This window comes from Salmo salar, chromosome 13 (assembly GCF_965601325.2).
Source record: "Salmo salar chromosome 13, fSalSal1, whole genome shotgun sequence".
NCBI lineage: Eukaryota > Metazoa > Chordata > Actinopteri > Salmoniformes > Salmonidae > Salmo > Salmo salar.
The window spans coordinates 113,321,054-113,340,000 of record NC_138303.1 but is presented as its reverse complement, the minus strand read 5'-3'; the positions used below and the strand labels follow the sequence as shown (position 1 = coordinate 113,340,000).

Below are 18,947 nucleotides of genomic sequence, written 5' to 3'. Positions count from 1 at the left end.
AATACCCTTCAGTAGTACACTACCCTATGGGTCCTGGTCAGCAGTAGTACACTACCCTATGGGTCCTGGTCAGCAGTAGTACACTACCCTATGGGTTAATACCCTTCAGTAGTACACTACCCTATGGGTTAATACCCTTCAGTAGTACACTACCCTATGGGTTAATACCCTTCAGTAGTACACTACCCTATGGGTTAATACCCTTCAGTAGTACACTACCCTATGGGTTAATACCCTTCAGTAGTACACTACCCTATGGGTTAATACCCTTCAGTAGTACACTACCCTATGGGTTAATACCCTTCAGTAGTACACTACCCTATGGGTCCTGGTCAACAGTAGTACGCTACCCTATGGGTTAATACCCTTCAGTAGTACACTACCCTATGGGTCCTGGTCAGCAGTAGTACACTACCCTATGGGTCCTGGTCAACAGTAGTACGCTACCCTATGGGTTAATACCCTTCAGTAGTACACTACCCTATGGGTCCTGGTCAGCAGTAGTACACTACCCTATGGGTTAATACCCTTCAGTAGTAACCTACTGTATTTGTTCATTATTCTAGTCCATATAATAGGAGGTGTTCTCTCTCTCACACACTCTCTTATCCAGAGCGACTTAAAGTAGTGAATGCATAGATTTCATACATTCCCACTGGCCCCCCGTGGGAATCGAACCCACAACCCTGGCGTTGCACACACCATGCTCTACCAACTGAGCCACAGACAGACAGACAGACAGACAGACAGACAGACAGACATCGTGATGGAGCCGAACTATCTGAATCTGCCTGTCTGAGCATATCTTCTAACATGTAACCAACAAACAACATCTGATGCTGTCTACTCTGTAAACACAAGTTATTACGTCCTTTAAAGGGGCAATCTGCAGTTCGAACAACAACAAAGCTCATCCCTGCCACTGTTTTGGTAAATAGAGGGATGGGGCTGGAGAAATGTAACCTTATACAATAGACCTAAGTTATGTTTATAAGTTATATTCTTCAAGAATCAACGGGTATACAATGAGCATACCAAACATTAGGAACAACACTGTATTGTGATTGTACACCACCCTGTACACTTGTTTGTACACTTCCTATTGTACACTTCCTTTTGTACACTTCCTTTTGTACACTTCCTATTGTACACTTCCTATTGTACACTTCCTATTGTACACTTCCTTTTGTACACTTCCTATTGTACACTTCCTATTGTACACTTCCTAATATTGAGTTGCTCTCCCCTTTAGCTCTGAGAACAGCCTCGATTCGTCACGGACTCTTCAAGGTGTTGAAATCGTTCCACAGGGAAGCTGGTCCACGTTGACTCTAATGTTTCCTACAGTTGTATCAAGTTGGTTGAATGTCGTTTGGGTGGTGGACCATTCTTCATACACACGGGAAACTGATTAGCGTGGAAAAACCCAGCAGCGTTGTAGTTCTTGACTCAAACTGGTGCGCCTGGCACCTACTACCATACCCCGTTCAAAGACACTTAAATATTTTGTCTTGCCTATTCACCCTCTGAATGGCACACATACACAATCCATGTCTCAATGGTCTCAAGGCTTAAAAATCCTTCTTTAACCTGTCTCCTCCCCCTTCATCTACACTGATTGAACTGGATTTAACAAGTGACATCAATAAGGGATCATAGCTTTCACCTGGATTCACCTGGTCAGTCTATGTCATGGAAAGAGTAGGTGTTCCTAATGTTTTGTCCACTCAGGGTGGCGTTAACAGCAGCACTACTGGCAGATGTACATTAGTTTGCAGTTTGTTCATGTAAAATCTGGCGCACTGGCATTTTGAAAAGGCAATACATAAAATACATAACTTGAAGCGACGACATATTTTTCGCCATTGGAACACCCGTTCTTGAGCCTCGACACCCAAAACGTGTTTATTCATTCAAACACGGCCCCTTTCGAGCCAACAGCAGCAAAGGCGCCAATCATTTTGACAGTGAAAATATCAACAATATTTCTGCCATACCACTGCCTATAGAACTACCGCATATAGCAGATTGCCCCTTTAACTCCATATATGGTAGCAGAGCGGTCGACGGTCGAGGAGGATGTGAGGAATTTCTACTGGCTGACAAAACAACCCTTACCCCCTTAAAACAAGTTGCTATACTTCACAGGATTAATAATAACGCCCTTCTCTCGCTTTGCACAGTAGCTGTCTCTGTGTGTGTGTGTGTGTGTGTGTGTGTGTGTGTGTGTGTGTGTGTGTGTGTGTGTGTGTGTGTTGTGGTGTGTGTGTGTGTGTGTGTGTGTGTGTGTGTGTGTGTGTGTGCGTGCGTGCGTGTGTGTGTGTGTGTGTTTGGTTTCTGATTCCCAGCTAGTTAGCTGTATGTGTTTGGTCCAGCTAGTTAGCTGTATGTGTTTGGTTTCTGATTCCCAGCTTGTTAGCTGTATGTGTTTGGTCCAGCTAGTTAGCTGTATGTGTTTGGTCCAGCTAGTTAGCTGTGTGTGTTTGGTCCAGCTAGTTAGCTGTGTGTGTTTGGTCCAGCTAGTTAGCTGTATGTGTTTGGTTTCTGATTCCCAGCTAGTTAGCTGTATGTGTTTGGTCCAGCTAGTTAGCTGTGTGTGTTTGGTCCAGCTAGTTAGCTGTATGTGTTTGGTTTCTGATTCCCAGCTTATTAGCTGTATGTGTTTGGTCCAGCTAGTTAGCTGTATGTGTTTGGTCCAGCTAGTTAGCTGTATGTGTTTGGTCCAGCTAGTTAGCTGTATGTGTTTGGTTTCTGATTCCCAGCTAGTTAGCTGTATGTGTTTGGTCCAGCTAGTTAGCTGTCTGTGTGTGTTTGGTCCAGCTAGTTAGCTGTATGTGTTTGGTTTCTGATTCCCAGCTAGTTAGCTGTATGTGTTTGGTCCAGCTAGTTAGCTGTGTGTGTTTGGTCCAGCTAGTTAGCTGTGTGTGTTTGGTCCAGCTTGTTAGCTGTATGTGTTTGGTTTCTGATTCCCAGCTAGTTAGCTGTGTGTGTTTGGTCCAGCTAGTTAGCTGTGTGTGTTTGGTCCAGCTAGTTAGCTGTATGTGTTTGGTTTCTGATTCCCAGCTAGTTAGCTGTATGTGTTTGGTCCAGCTAGTTAGCTGTATGTGTTTGGTCCAGCTAGTTAGCTGTATGTGTTTGGTTTCTGATTCCCAGCTTATTAGCTGTATGTGTTTGGTCCAGCTAGTTAGCTGTATGTGTTTGGTCCAGCTAGTTAGCTGTATGTGTTTGGTCCAGCTAGTTAGCTGTATGTGTTTGGTTTCTGATTCCCAGCTAGTTAGCTGTATGTGTTTGGTCCAGCTAGTTAGCTGTATGTGTTTGGTCCAGCTAGTTGGCTGTATGTGTTTGGTCCAGCTAGTTAGCTGTATGTGTTTGGTCCAGCTAGTTAGCTGTGTGTGTTTGGTCCAGCTTGTTAGCTGTATGTGTTTGGTTCCAGCTAGTTAGCTGTATGTGTGAGCTCCACAGCAGCACATCTGGAAGACATTATCGTGCGGCGCTGGCTCAGTGATGAGGTCATGAGCAAAGAGACGGAGTAACAATGTGGCTTTTGTAACTGTGATGCCCACTAACGGATGACATAGAGTAGAGTTTAGTAGCCAGCAGCGTATGGAAGGGTCACTGGAAGGGTACATCCCACCCACCCTTCTCTGACTTAAACTTTTAGCAATATCTTTATTTTACTTTTATTGTTTCTTATGTGTTCTATTTGTTTTTGGCAGGTCTCCCGTGTTTCTAGCTCTGACACACTAACACACATACACTGAGCGGACAAAACATTAGGAACACCTTCCTAATATTGAGTTGCACCCCCTTTAGTCATTGGAACAGCCTCAATTCGACAGGACACGGACTCTACAAGGTGTCTACAGTTTTATAGCTAATCTAATTTAATCTAAACTAATCTCATGCTATTTTACACAGGCTGAGAAAAAAAAAAAAAAAGTTTTTTTTTTTTTAAGAGCTCTGGGATTCTTGAAAGACGGGACAATCTCAACAAATATTTGTCTTAACAAGATTTTAAATATAGATTTTGATTAACCAGACCTCAGCTACTGTATAGTCCTTGTTGGTATTAAATATAACGTTTCTGCCCTGTACGCCTTGGGGGAAAACAACCCATATATTTTAATGAAAATTGATATTCTATTTTAATCTATCAGGCAGATAGATTTGACAGTTTATGGTTGTGACGCTGCTGCTGCTGCTACTCTCTGTTTATCTTATATACACTTTAACTATACATTCATGTACGTACTACCTCAATTGGGCCGACCAACCAGTTCCCCTGCACATTGGCTAACCGGGCTATCTGCATTGTGTCCCACCACCCGCCAACCCCTCTTTTACGCTACTGCTACTCTCTGTTCATCATATATGCATAGTCACTATAACCATATCTACATGTACATACTACCTCAATCAGCCTGACTAACTGGTGTCTGTATGTAGCCTCTCTACTGTATATAGCCCCTCTACTGTATATAGCATCTCTACTGTATATAGCCTCTCTACTGTATATAACCTCACTACTGTATATAACCTCTACTGTATATAGCCTCTCTACTGTATATAGCCTCTCTACTGTATATAGCCTCTCTACTGTATGTAGCCTCTCTACTGTATATAGCCTCTCTACTGTATATAGCCTCTCTACTGTATATAGCCTCTCTACTGTTATAGCCTCTACTGTATATAGCCTCTCTACTGTATATAGCCTCTCTACTGTTATAGCCTCACTACTGTATATAGCCTCTCTACTGTATATAGCCTCTCTACTGTATATAGCCTCTCTACTGTATATAGCCTCTCTACTGTTATAGCCTCTACTGTATATAGCCTCTCTACTGTATATAGCCTCTCTACTGTATATAGCCTCTCTACTGTATATAGCCTCTCTACTGTTATAGCCTCTCTACTGTATATAGCCTCTCTACTGTATATAGCCTCTACTGTATATAGCCTCTCTACTGTATATAGCCTCTCTACTGTATATAGCCTCTCTACTGTTATAGCCTCTCTACTGTTATAGCCTCTCTACTGTATATAGCCTCTCTACTGTATATAGCCTCTCTACTGTTATAGCCTCTCTACTGTATATAGCCTCTCTACTGTATATAGCCTCTCTACTGTATATAGCCTCTCTACTGTTATAGCCTCTACTGTATATAGCCTCTCTACTGTATGTAGCCTCTCTACTGTATATAGCCTTTCTACTGTATATAGCCTCGCTACTGTATATAGCCTCTCTACTGTATGTAGCCTCTCTACTGTATATAGCCTCTACTGTATATAGCCTCTCTACTGTATATAGCCTCTCTACTGTATATAGCCTCTCTACTGTATATAACCTCTACTGTATATAGCCTCTACTGTATATAGCCTCTCTACTGTATATAGCCTCTACTGTATATAGCCTCTCTACTGTATATAGCCTCTCTACTGTATATAACCTCTCTACTGTATATAGCCTCTACTGTATATAGCCTCTCTACTGTATATAACCTCTCTACTGTATATAGCCTCTCTACTGTATATATCCTCTCTACTGTATATAGCCTCTCTACTGTATATATCCTCTCTACTGTATATAACCTCTCTACTGTATATATCCTCTCTACTGTATATAGCCTCTCTACTGTATATAGCCTCTCTACTGTATATAACCTCTCTACTGTATATAGCCTCTCTACTGTATATAGCCTCTCTACTGTATATAGCCTCTCTACTGTATATAGCCTCTCTACTGTTATAGCCTCACTACTGTATATAGCCTCTCTACTGTATATATCCTCTCTACTGTATATAGCCCCTCTACTGTATATAGCCTCTCTACTGTATATAGCCTCTCTACTGTATATAGCCTCTACTGTATATAGCCTCTCTACTGTATATAGCCTCTCTACTGTATATAGCCTCTCTACTGTATATAGCCTCTACTGTATATAGCCTCTCTACTGTATATAGCCTCTCTACTGTATATAACCTCACTACTGTATATAACCTCTACTGTATATAGCCTCTCTACTGTATATAGCCTCTCTACTGTATATAGCCTGTCTTTTTACTGTTGTTTTATATCTTTACTTACCTATTGTTCACCTAATACCTTTTTTGCACTTTGCACTTTCCAGATCATGTCCTGTTGCACTAGATGTAATGAGGACCTGAATAAGGGGTCCTTATGGTAGGTATAGGTGACCCTGCTCATTCCTGATTCATTTAGGATTTTAGACAAATCTGACAGATTAAACCAAATCTCAGGATACATCTTTTAGGAATCAAAGTTTTGAGAGAAATATTTGTTAAAGTCACAGAGGTATATTGCAAGAGACTACATACTATATTTTTAATATAATATAAAAATGTAATATACATTTTTGCCAGTCTTTAGAATTTATAAATTAGGATCTTTGCTACGGCTGAGGGCATTTCCTGTTATAGAGCTGACATGAAAATTACAAATATTGAAAAGATGTTGTATTTATTACCAAAATGTATTATATGGATAGCCCGTTTATTTTTATTTTTTTCTCAAATAATGCAAATAAATAATATAAACTATAAAAGTCAAGTTTCTCAAAGCACAATAATAAGAATTAGAATGGTTTGGGTTGCGAGTGCTTGATCCCCATAGCAACAATTATTCACTCTCTACTATTCAATCTCCCATAGCGAGTTTCTATTGTCTTCCTTCAAGTCCTCTAATGCGACTCCACCATGTGCACAACGCTTACGACTGCATACAGGCTCCCCAGCCAGGGTAGTTTGTTTTAAGGACATCCAATGCATTTTTATGTATTCCCATGAGCATTACTCCTGAGTGCTGCTGCAGACTGACTGCTGTGTGGCTGCCCTGCCTCATGCAGCCTTTTCACCATATATGGAGTGTTTTGTATCCCTCCACTCATGAGCTTGAACAGGACGGATGTGATGAAAGAGGGGGGAAGGGGGGGAGGGGTAATGGAAGGGTGAAGAGGGGGGTCAGTGGGAACTCCAATACCCCACACCACCCCTAGTCCCCCCCCCCCCTGCCTCTGCCGCTGGTTCTTGGATGTCTTGTAAAATCGGGAGCCGCGGACGTGTAGCTAACTCCAGTCTGACAGTCAGTGAGTCAGGGTGTGTATAGGTCTGGGGACCGGGCATATGTAGCTGTAGGATTCAGTCACAATCTGACAGTCAGTGTGCTGTGGTGTAAAGGGCTGGGCATATAAAGCTCCGATCTCACACTGAGGCTGAGACTCTGTAAGTCAGTGTGTGTAAAGATCTGTGAGTCAGTGTGTGTGCATATGCAGTGTCTTCAGAAAGTATTCAGACCCCTTGACTTTTTCCACATGACATCCTTATTCTAAAATGGATTTTAAAAAATGAAAAAAAATCCTCAGCAATTTACTCACAATGCACCATAATGACATCACAATGCACCATAATGACATCACAATGATTGGAGTCCACCATCTCTGCAGCATTCCACGAATCAGGCCTTTATGGTAGAGTGGCCAGACGGAAGCCACTCCTCAGTAAAAGGCACATGACAGCCCGCTTGGAGTTTACCAAAAGGCACCTAAAGACTCTCAGACCATGAGAAACAAGATTCTCTGGTCTGATGAAACCAAGATTCAACTCTTTGACCTGAATGCCAAGCGTCACATCCAGAGGAAATCTGGCACCATTCCTATGGTCTCAGCATCAGGGACTGGGAGACTAGTCAGGATTGAGGCAAAGATGAACGGAGCAAAGCACAGAGAGATCCTTGATGAAACCCTGCTCGAGAGCTCTCAGGATATCAGACTGGGGGCGAAGGTTCACCTTCCAACAGGACAACGACCCTAAGCACACAGCCAAGACAACACAGAGCCAGAGACTATAGAAGCCCCTCTCCTCTCCTCTCCTCTCCTCTCCTCTCCTCTCCTCTCCTCTCCTCTCCTCTCCTCTCCTCTCCTCTCCTCTCCTCTCCTCTCCTCTCCTCTCCTCTCCTCTCCTCTCCTCTCTTCTGAGAGGTGGAGGTGGAGGTAGAGTTGGAGGTGGAGGAAGAGGTGGAGGAAGAGGTGGAGGTGGAGAAAGAGGTGGAGGAGGAGGTGGAGGTGGAGGTGGAGGTGGAGATGGAGGTGGAGGTGGAGGTAGAGTTGAAGGTGGACGTGGAGGTGGAGGTGGAGGAAGAGGTGGAGGTGGAGGTAGAGTTGGAGGTGGAGGTGGGGGTGGAGGAAGACCAAGAACAAGGACAGTAATATCTGATGAAATTCAGGGCTACTGCAGTGGACCATGTGGTCAAACATGGTTTGACCTTGAGAGAAGCTGTGCAGACCATGTGGTCAGCCATGGTTAAACCTTGAGAGAAGCTGGGCAGAGAGTGCAGCCCAATCTGAGCTGCTTCACCGTAGCATCCATCAGCCGGACGTTCTTAAATGAGAAGCGGTTTGTACTGCAGACATTGGACCTCTACTTTTACTACTTGACAGTAGTACAACGTAAAGCACAGTAAAATACTGTAGATTTCAATACATACTGGAAGGGGAAACAAGGTCAATGTTTCATACATTACCGTATGGAGGAAACTGGGAGCTATAGTACTTTGTAACATGTTTATCTTGTAAAGTGTATTACTGTAGTGGTTACTGTACTGTTTGCTATGTGGTTGTTGTTGTAGAACTGAAAGACAACCAACACCTGGTGGTAGAACGCGTCTGTTTACAAACCAACAGGAAGCTGCCATTGTGCAAATGGTAGTTGAAAAATAATGCCATAAAGACTGCGGGGAAATCCAACAACAGTATGATTGAAAAAAAACCCCTGCCATCTTCCATAACATCAGAGTGAGTTTATCAACCACAGCCCCCATCCTTCAGAAACACCATCTCCGGATGAAGCAAATCTACAGAGTCCCGTTTGGAAGGAATTCCCAAAGAGTGAAGGATAAATGTTATGGAATATGTGGAAGTAATTAATGTAGTAGTATTACTCCCTTAAAACATTAGAGACTCACTGATGTTGACAGTGAACTTTACTATACAGCAATTATAGTATTTACTGTCATTTCAGAGAAGCCTTGGAGTTGGATGTCCGTCCCGTCGCCCCAGGAACTCATATTCATAGATGAGGCTGGATTCAATTTAGCGAAGACGAGGAGGACGAGGAAGGAATACCATTGGTTAACGCGCCATCATTGAGGTACCTGGCGACATTGGGGGGAAATGTCACCATATGCGCAGCTATGAGCCACAGTGGGGTCCTCCACCTCAAGTCCACCCTTGGACCATAGAACTCTGCCCATCTCCTTCATTTCCTGAACTCCTTACATGACAATCTTTTTCAGCCAGAGCAGAGAGGGCCAGGTGATCCAGTGCAGAGACACGCCAGGTGATCCTGAGCAGAGAGGGCCAGGTGATCCAGTGCAGAGTCACGCCAGGTGATCCTGAGCAGAGACACGCCAGGTGATCCTGAGCAGAGAGGGCCAGGTGATCCTGAGCAGAGAGGGCCAGGTGATCCTGAGCAGAGAGGGCCAGGTGATCCTGAGCAGAGAGGGCCAGGTGATCCTGAGCAGAGACACGCCAGGTGATCCAGTGCAGAGACACGCCAGGTGCTCCTGAGCAGAGAGGGCCAGGTGATCCTGAGCAGAGAGGGCCAGGTGATCCAGTGCAGAGACACGCCAGGTGCTCCTGAGCAGAGAGGGCCAGGTGTTCCTGAGCAGAGAGGGCCAGGTGATCCTGAGCAGAGAGGGCAAGGTGTTCCTGAGCAGAGAGGGCCAGGTGATCCAGTGCAGAGACACGCCAGGTGCTCCTGAGCAGAGAGGGCCAGGTGATCCTGAGCAGAGAGGGCCAGGTGATCCTGAGCAGAGAGGGCCAGGTGATCCTGAGCAGAGAGGGCCAGGTGATCCTGAGCAGAGAGGGCCAGGTGATCCTGAGCAGAGAGGGCCAGGTGCTCCTGAGCAGAGAGGGCCAGGTGATCCTGAGCAGAGACACGCCAGGTGATCCTGAGCAGAGAGGGCCAGGTGATGTATGTTCTAATCTGAGTTTCCATCGGGCTGCTAAGGACCACAACTGGTTCCATGACCATCCCAGGTTTACAATTCTATATCTCTCGCCATATTCCCCATTTCTCAACTCCATTGAGGAGCTGTTTTCAGCACGGCGGTAGAAGGTGTATGATTGTAAACCCCATGAACGTATGGCCCTTCTCCAGGCTATGGTGGAGGCCTGTGGTGACATTCCAGTCCTGACAGGGGTTGGATGAGTCATGCCATAAGATATTTCCTCCGCTGTCGGGCCAAGGAGAATATCACCTGCGATGTTGATGAAAATCTGTGGCCGGACCAAAATCACAAGACACGACTGATTTTGTTTTTCGCAATGGAGTATTTATTTCTTGACTTATGATTTAGATTTGACTGTATTTTGACAGTTTCTTTATCTATTCCGTACAATTGATTTAACATACAGTACAGTTGTAGGACTAGGACTATTTAGGACTATTTTTTATCTTCCTTTGCATGTGTAAAATATATTTACTGTATGTTTGAATTTTTACTGTATGTGTGCTTACAGTATGCTGCTTGACGTGTATTGAGTCATGTCGTCATGTCCTGACCCTTGTAAGAGGTCATTTTCTATAGTAGAGTGGTCAGGGAGTGACAGGGGGTGTTTTGGGGTGGTTTTCTATGTTTTCTATTTCTATGTTTAATTCTAGGTTTCTTTTTCTAGGTTTTTTTTAGGGGGGGGGTTGATCTCCAATTGGAGCCAGCTGGTCCTCGTTGCCTCTAATTGGAGATCATATTTAAGTAGGGGTTTTTCCCCACTTGTGTGTGTGGGCAGTTGCATTCTGTTTAGTCTCTGTACCTGACAGAACTGTAAGTTGATCGTTTCTGGTTGTTATTAGTGTTTTGAGTTAATGAATATCATCAAGGACACTCAAAACGCTGCGTTTTGGTCCCCTCTATACGATGCCCGTTACACATGTTGAAATATAAAACATTTTTACATTTGTGTTCCTTTCTTGTTTGAATTCACACAAACAATACACAGAATAACAACAACACCTTAGTCAAATCAAATCCAACTTTATTTGTCACATGCACCGAATACAGCAAGTGTAGACCTCACAGTGAAACGCTTACTCACAAGTTCTTTAACCAACAATGCCGTTTTTAAGAAAAATACGTGTTAAGTAAAAAATAAGAAATAAAAGTTACAAATAATTAAAGACCAGCAGTAAAATAACAATAACAAGGCCATATACAGGGTGTTACGGTACAGAGTCAATGTGGAGGCTATATACAGGGTATTACGGTACAGAGTCAATGTGGAGGCTATATACAGGGTATTACGGTATAGAGTCAATGTGGAGGCTATATACATGGTGTTACGGTATAGAGTCAATGTGGAGACTATATACAGGGTATTACGGTACAGAGTCAATGTGGAGGCTATATACAGGGTGTTACGGTACAGAGTCAATGTGGAGGCTATATACAGGGGGTACCGGTACAGAGTCAATGTGGAGGCTATATACAGGGGGTAACGATACAGAGTCAATGTGGAGGCTATATACAGGGGGTACCGGTACAGAGTCAATGTGGAGGTTATATACAGGGGGTACCGGTACAGAGTCAATGTGGAGGCTATATACAGGGGTACCAGTACAGAGTCAATGTGGAGGCCATATACAGGGGGTACCGGTACAGAGTCAATGTGGAGGCTATATACAGGGGGTACCGGTACAGAGTCAATGTGGAGGCTATATACAGGGGGTACCGATACAGAGTCAATGTGGTGGCTATATACAGGGGGTACCGGTACAGAGTCAATGTGGAGGCTATATACAGGGGGTATCGGTACAGAGTCAATGTGGTGGCTATATACAGGGGGTACCGGTACAGAGTCAATGTGGAGGCTATATACAGGGGGTACCGGTACAGAGTCAATGTGGAGGCTATATACAGGGGGTACCGGTACAGAGTCAATGTGGAGGCTATACAGGGGGTACCGGTACAGAGTCAATGTGGAGGCTATATACAGGGGGTACCGGTACAGAGTCAATGTGGAGGCTATATACAGGGGGTACTGATACAGAGTCAATGGGGTGGCTATATACAGGGGGTATCGGTACAGAGTCAATGTGGAGGCTATATACAGGGGGTATCGGTACAGAGTCAATGTGGTGGCTATATACAGGGGGTACCGATACAGAGTCAATGTGGTGGCTATATACAGGGGGTATCGGTACAGAGTCAATGTGGAGGCTATATACAGGGGGTATCGGTACAGAGTCAATGTGGTGGCTATATACAGGGGGTACCAGTACAGAGTCAATGTGGAGGCTATATACAGGGTGTTATGGTACAGAGACAATGTGGAGGCTATATACAGGGGGTACCGGTACAGAGTCAATGTGGAGGCTATATACAGGGTGTTACGGTACAGAGTCAATGTGGTGGCTATATACAGGGGGTACCGGTACAGAGTCAATGTGGAGGCTATATACAGGGGGTTCCGGTACAGAGTCAATGTGCGGGAGCAACGGTTAGTCGAGGTAATTGAGGTAATATGTAAATGTAGGTAGAGTTAAAGTTACTATGCATTGATAATAAAGGGGGGGGGGGCAATGGAAATAATCTGGTGGCCATTTTAGGGGTCTGGGTAGCCCTTTGATTAGCTGTTCAGGAGTCTTACGGCTTGGGGGGTAGAAGCTGTTTAGAAGCCTATGGACCTAGACTTGGCGCTCCGGTACCGCAGCAGAGATCTATGACTAGCGTGGCTGGAGTCTTTGACAATTTTTAGGGCCTTCCTCTGACACCGCCTGGTATAGAGGTCCTGGATGACAGGCAGCTTAGCCCCAGTGATGTACTGGGCCATACATACCAGGCAGTGATGCAACCTGTCAGGATTCTCTCAGTGGTGCAGCTGTTTCACTTTTTTGAGGATCGGAGGATCCATGCCAAATCTTTTCAGTCTCCTGAGGGGGAATAGGTTTTGTCGTGCCCTCTTTACGACTGTCTTGGTGTGCTTGAAGCATTCTAGTTTGTTGGTGATGTGGACACCAAGGATCTTGAAGCTCTCAACCTGCTCCACTACAGCCCCGTCGATGAGAATGGGGGTGTGCTGAGTCCTCCTTTTCCTGTAGTCCACAATCATCTCCTTTGTCTTGATCACGTTGAGGTAGAGGTTGTTGTTCTGACCTCCTCCCTATTATTTTACCTTTATTTATTAACACAGTTAAGAACAAGTTCTTATTTACAATATCGGCCTAGAAACAGTGGGGTAACTTCCTTGTTCAGGGGAAGAATGACAGATTTTTACCTTGTCAGCTCAGGGATTTGATCTAGCAACCTTTCAGTTACTGGCCCAACGCTCTAACCACTAGGCTACCTGCCTCCTCTACACTCTAACCACTAGGCTACCTGCCTCCTCTACACTCTAACCACTAGGCTACCTGCCGCCTCTACACTCTAACCACTAGGCTACCTGCCTCCTCTACACTCTAACCACTAGGCTACCTGCCGCCTCTACACTCTAACCACTAGACTACCTGCCACCTCTACACTCTAACCACTAGGCTACCTGCCTCCTCTACACTCTAACCACTAGGCTACCTGCCTCTACACTCTAACCACTAGCCTACCTGCCTCCTCTACACTCTACCCACTAGGCTACCTGCCACCTCTACACTCTAACCACTAGGCTACCTGCCTCCTCTACACTCTAACCACTAGGCTACCTGCCACCTCTACACTCTAACCACTAGTCGACCTGCCTCCTCTACACTCTAACCACTAGGCTACCTGCCTCCTCTACACTCTAACCACTAGACTACCTGCCACCTCTACACTCTAACCACTAGGCTACCTGCCTCCTCTACACTCTAACCACTAGGCTACCTGCCTCCTCTACACTCTAACCACTTGGCTACCTGCCTCCTCTACACTCTAACCACTAGGCTACCTGCCGCCTCTACACTCTAACCACTAGTCTACCTGCCTCCTCTACACTCTAACCACTAGGCTACCTGCCTCCTCTACACTCTAACCACTAGACTACCTGCCACCTCTACACTCTAACCACTAGGCTACCTGCCTCCTCTACACTCTAACCACTAGGCTACCTGCCTCTACACTCTAACCACTAGGCTACCTGCCACCTCTACACTCTAACCACTAGGCTACCTGCCTCCTCTACACTCTAACCACTAGGCTACCTGCCTCCTCTACACTCTAACCACTAGGCTACCTGCCACCTCTACACTCTAACCACTAGACTACCTGCCACCCCTACACTCTAACCACTAGGCTACCTGCCTCCTCTACACTCTACCCACTAGGCTACCTGCCACCTCTACACTCTAACCACTAGGCTACCTGCCTCCTCTACACTCTACCCACTAGGCTACCTGCCACCTATAGGCTGTTTCATTGTCATCCTACAAAACTTAATGATGGTGTTTACGCTTTACACTGAAATAGGTCCTAATAGTAGTGGGTTTAATATGTCACGTTAGTTTGATCTCAGTTGTCACTAAGTTAGATTAATTTGATGTGTGTGTGTGTGTGTGTGTGTGTGTGTGTGTGTGTGTGTGTGTGTGTGTGTGTGTGTGTGTGTCTCATTTGTATTTTTTTTATTATATTATTTATTTCACCTTTATTTAACCAGGTAGGCTAGTTGAGAACAAGTCCTTTATTTAACCAGGTAGGCTAGTTGAGAACAAGTCCTTTATTTAACCAGGTAGGCTAGTTGAGAACAAGTTCTCATTTACAATTGTGACCTGGCCAAGATAAAGCAAAGCAGTTCGACACATACAACAACACAGAGTTACACATGGAGTAAAACAAACATACAGTCAATAATACAGTAGAAAAATAAGTCTATATACAATGTGAGCAAATGAGGTGAGATAAGGTGAGGTAAACGCAAAAAGGCCATGGTGGCGAAGTAAATACAATATAGCAAGTAAAACACTGGAATGGTAGATTTGTAGTGGAAGAAAGTGCAAAATAGAAATAGAAATAATGGGTTGCAAAGGAGCAAAATAAATAAATAAATACAGTAGGGGAAGAGGTAGTTGTTTGGGCTAAATTATAGATGGGCTATGTACAGGTGCAGTGATCTGTGAGCTGCTCTGACAGCTGGTGCTTAAAGCTAGTGAGGGAGATAAGTGTTTCCAGTTTCAGAGATTTTTGTAGTTCGTTCCAGTCATTGGCAGCAGAGAACTGGAAGGAGAGACGGCCAAAGGAGGAATTGGCTTTGGGGGTGACCAGAGAGATATACCTGCTGGAGCGCGTGCTACAGGTGGAAGCTGCTATGGTGACCAGCGAGCTAAGATAAGGGGGGACTTTACCTAACAGGGTCTTGTAGATGACCTGGAGCCAGTGGGTTTGGCGACAAATATGAAGCGAGGGCCAACCAACGAGAGCATACAGGTCGCAGTGGTGGGTAGTATATGGGTAGTATATGGGGCTTTGGTGACAAAACGGATGGCACTGTGATAGGCTGCATCCAATTTATTGACTAGAGTGTTGGAGGCTAATTTGTAAATTACATCGCCGAAGTCGAGGATCGGTAGGATGGTCAGTTTTACGAGGGTATAGGCACTGCATTGGGAATAGGGTGCTATTTCAGATGGGGACAGGGCACTGCAGTATATAGGCACTGCATTGGGAATAGGGTGCTATTTCAGATGGGGACAGGGCACTGCAGTATATAGGCACTGCATTGGGAATAGGGTGCTATTTCAGATGGGGACAGGGCATTGCAGTATATAGGCACTGCATAGGGAATAGGGTGCTATTTCAGATGGGGACAGGGCACTGCAGTATATAGGCACTGCATAGGGAATAGGGTGCTATTTCAGATGGGGACAGGGCACTGCAGTATATAGGCACTGCATAGGGAATAGGGTGCTATTTCAGATGGGGACAGGGCACTGCAGTATATAGGCACTGCATAGGGAATAGGGTGCTATTTCAGATGGGGACAGGGCACTGCAGTATATAGGCACTGCATAGGGAATAGGGTGCTATTTCAGATGGGGACAGGGCACTGCAGTATATAGGCACTGCATAGGGAATAGGGTGCTATTTCAGATGGGGACAGGGCACTGCAGTATATAGGCACTGCATAGGGAATAGGGTGCTATTTCAGATGGGGACAGGGCACTGCAGTATATAGGCACTGCATTGGGAATAGGGTGCTATTTCAGATGGGGACAGGGCACTGCAGTATATAGGCACTGCATAGGGAATAGGGTGCTATTTCAGATGGGGACAGGGCACTGCAGTATATAGGCACTGCATAGGGAATAGGGTGCTATTTCAGATGGGGACAGGGCACTGCAGTATATAGGCACTGCATAGGGAATAGGGTGCTATTTCAGATGGGGACAGGGCACTGCAGTATATAGGCACTGCATAGGGAATAGGGTGCTATTTCAGATGGGGACAGGGCACTGCAGTATATAGGCACTGCATAGGGAATAGGGTGCTATTTCAGATGGGGACAGGGCACTGCAGTATATAGGCACTGCATAGGGAATAGGGTGCTATTTCAGATGGGGACAGGGCACTGCAGTATATAGGCACTGCATAGGGAATAGGGTGCTATTTCAGATGGGGACAGGGCACTGCAGTATATAGGCACTGCATAGGGAATAGGGTGCTATTTCAGATGGGGACAGGGCACTGCAGTATATAGGCACCGCATAGGGAATATTTCAGATGTTATTTACTGATAAATTGTGTGTGAACATATCACTATTAATCATAATCACTATTTTATTATCTCTAGTAATGATGTGATGATATTATCTCTAGTAATGATGTGGTGATATTATCTCTGGTAATGATGTGGTGATATTATCTCTGGTAATGATGTGGTGATATTATCTCTGGTAATGTAGTGAAGGATGCTTTGTTGCGAAATAGGAAGCCAATTCGAGATTTCACTTTAGATTGGAGATGATTGATGTGAGTCTGGAAGGAGAGTTTACAGTCTAACCAGACACCTAGGTATTTGTAGTTGTCCACATATTCTAAGTCAGAACCGTCCAGAGTAGTGATGCTGGACAGGCGGGCAGGTGCAGGCAGCAATCGGTTGATGAGCATGCATTTAGTTTTACTTGTATTTAAGAGCAGTTGGAGGCCACGGATGGAGAGTTGTATGGCATTGAAGCTCCTCTGGAGGTTAGTTAACACAGTGTCCAAAGAAGGGCCAGAAGTATACAGAATGGTGTCATCTGCATAGAGGGGGATCAGAGACTCACCAGCAGCAAGAGCGACATCATTGATGTATACAGAGAAAATAGTTGGCCCAAGAATTGAACCCTGTGGCACCCCCATAGAGACTACCAGAGGCCCAGACAACAGGCCATCCGATTTGACACACTGAACTCTACCAGAGAAGTAGTTGGTGAACCAGGCGAGGCAGTCATTAGAGAAACCAAGGCTGTTGAGTCTGCCGATGAGGATGTGGTGATTGACAGAGTCGAAAGCCTTGGCCAGGTCAATGAATACGGCAACACAGTATTGTTTCTTATCGATGGCGGTTACGATATCGTTTAGGACCTTGAGCGTGGCTGAGGTGCACCTATGACCAGCTCTGAAACCAGATTGCATAGCAGAGAAGGTTCGGTGGGATTCGAAATGGTCGGTAATCTGTTTGTTGACTTGGCTTTCGAAGACCTTAGAAAGGCAGGGTAGGATAGATATAGGTCTGTAGCAGTTTGGGTCAAGAGTGTCCCCTCCTTTGAAGAAGGGGATGACAGCAGCTGCTTTCCAATCTTTTGGAATCTCAGACAACACGAAAGAGAGGTTGAACAGGCAAGTAATAGGGGTTGCAACAATTTCGGCAGATCATTTTAGAAAGAAAGGGTCCAGATTGTCTAGCCCGGCTGATTTGTAGGGGTCCAGGTTTTGCAGCTCTTTCAGAACATCAGCTGACTGGATTTGGGAGAAGGAGAAGTGGGGAAGGCTTGGGCGAGTAGCTGTGGGGGTGCAGTGCTGTTGACCGCGGTAGGGGTAGCCAGGTGGAAAGCATGGCCAGCCGTAGAAAAATGCTTATTGAAATTTTCAATTATAGTGGATTTATCGGAGGTGACAGAGTTTCCTATCCTCAGTGCAGTGGGCAGCTGGGAGGAGGTGCTCTTATTCTCCATGGACTTTACAGTGTCCCAGAACTTTTTTGAGTTTATGTTGCAGGTTTCTAACTTCCCTGAAAAGTTGCATATCACGGGGGCTGTTCGATGCTAATGAAGAACGCCACAGGATGTTTTTGTGTTGGTTAAGGGCAGTCAGGTCTGGAGAGAACCAATGGTATGCAAATTTAATTTAAAGCAGGGAGTACATGATTCTGATAGCTGTTTCATTTTGCAAGATGTTTGTGAAATTGCCTGTTTTGTTATTTGTGCTTGGAGTTTTGAGTACCTGAGATGTAGTTTTCAGCAAAAGTGTGTTAACAACAAGGGCGTAGTTATTTAACATTCTGGTTTAATTCTATATTCTTTCTCCCCTTTCTCCTTCCAGCAGCCTAGCTGAATATTCATACGTCAGGCTGAAAAATGTCTGTCTCTTCAGCGATCCCTCGACTCAGCTGCTTCTGCTGCCAGCTGCTGCACATACATGGCCAGTCACAGAGAGGGAGGGAGGGAGGGAGGGAGGGAGGGAGGGAGGGAGGGAGGGGAGGGAGGGAGGGAGGGGAGAGAGTGGGAGGAGAGAGAGAGATAGAGAGAGAATGTGAGCAGCATGCAGCAGGCAGGGAGCAGGCTTAGTTCAGGCACATGGCCAGTGAATGAGAAAGCTATTTTTTCTCTCTTCAGCACGCAAATACACACTCTCTCACTCTGACTGGATTATTGCAACTACAGGACACATACAGGACCTCTGTACCCTTATCTGCCTTGACGCCAGATACCCCCGGACCCAGACCCTAACCCAGGCAGCCAGCCCACCTCTCTCCCCCTGCTAGGCTGTCATT

At 45.2% G+C, this 18,947-nt stretch overlaps 1 protein-coding gene across 3 annotated transcripts in view; it reads left to right on the top strand.

Annotated features, from left to right (window-relative positions):
* palm2akap2 (palm2 and akap2 fusion) overlaps positions 1-18,947 on the top strand; it is a 207,062-nt gene that overhangs the window by 13,742 nt on the left and 174,373 nt on the right. The gene's annotated exons all lie outside the window — the stretch shown is intronic.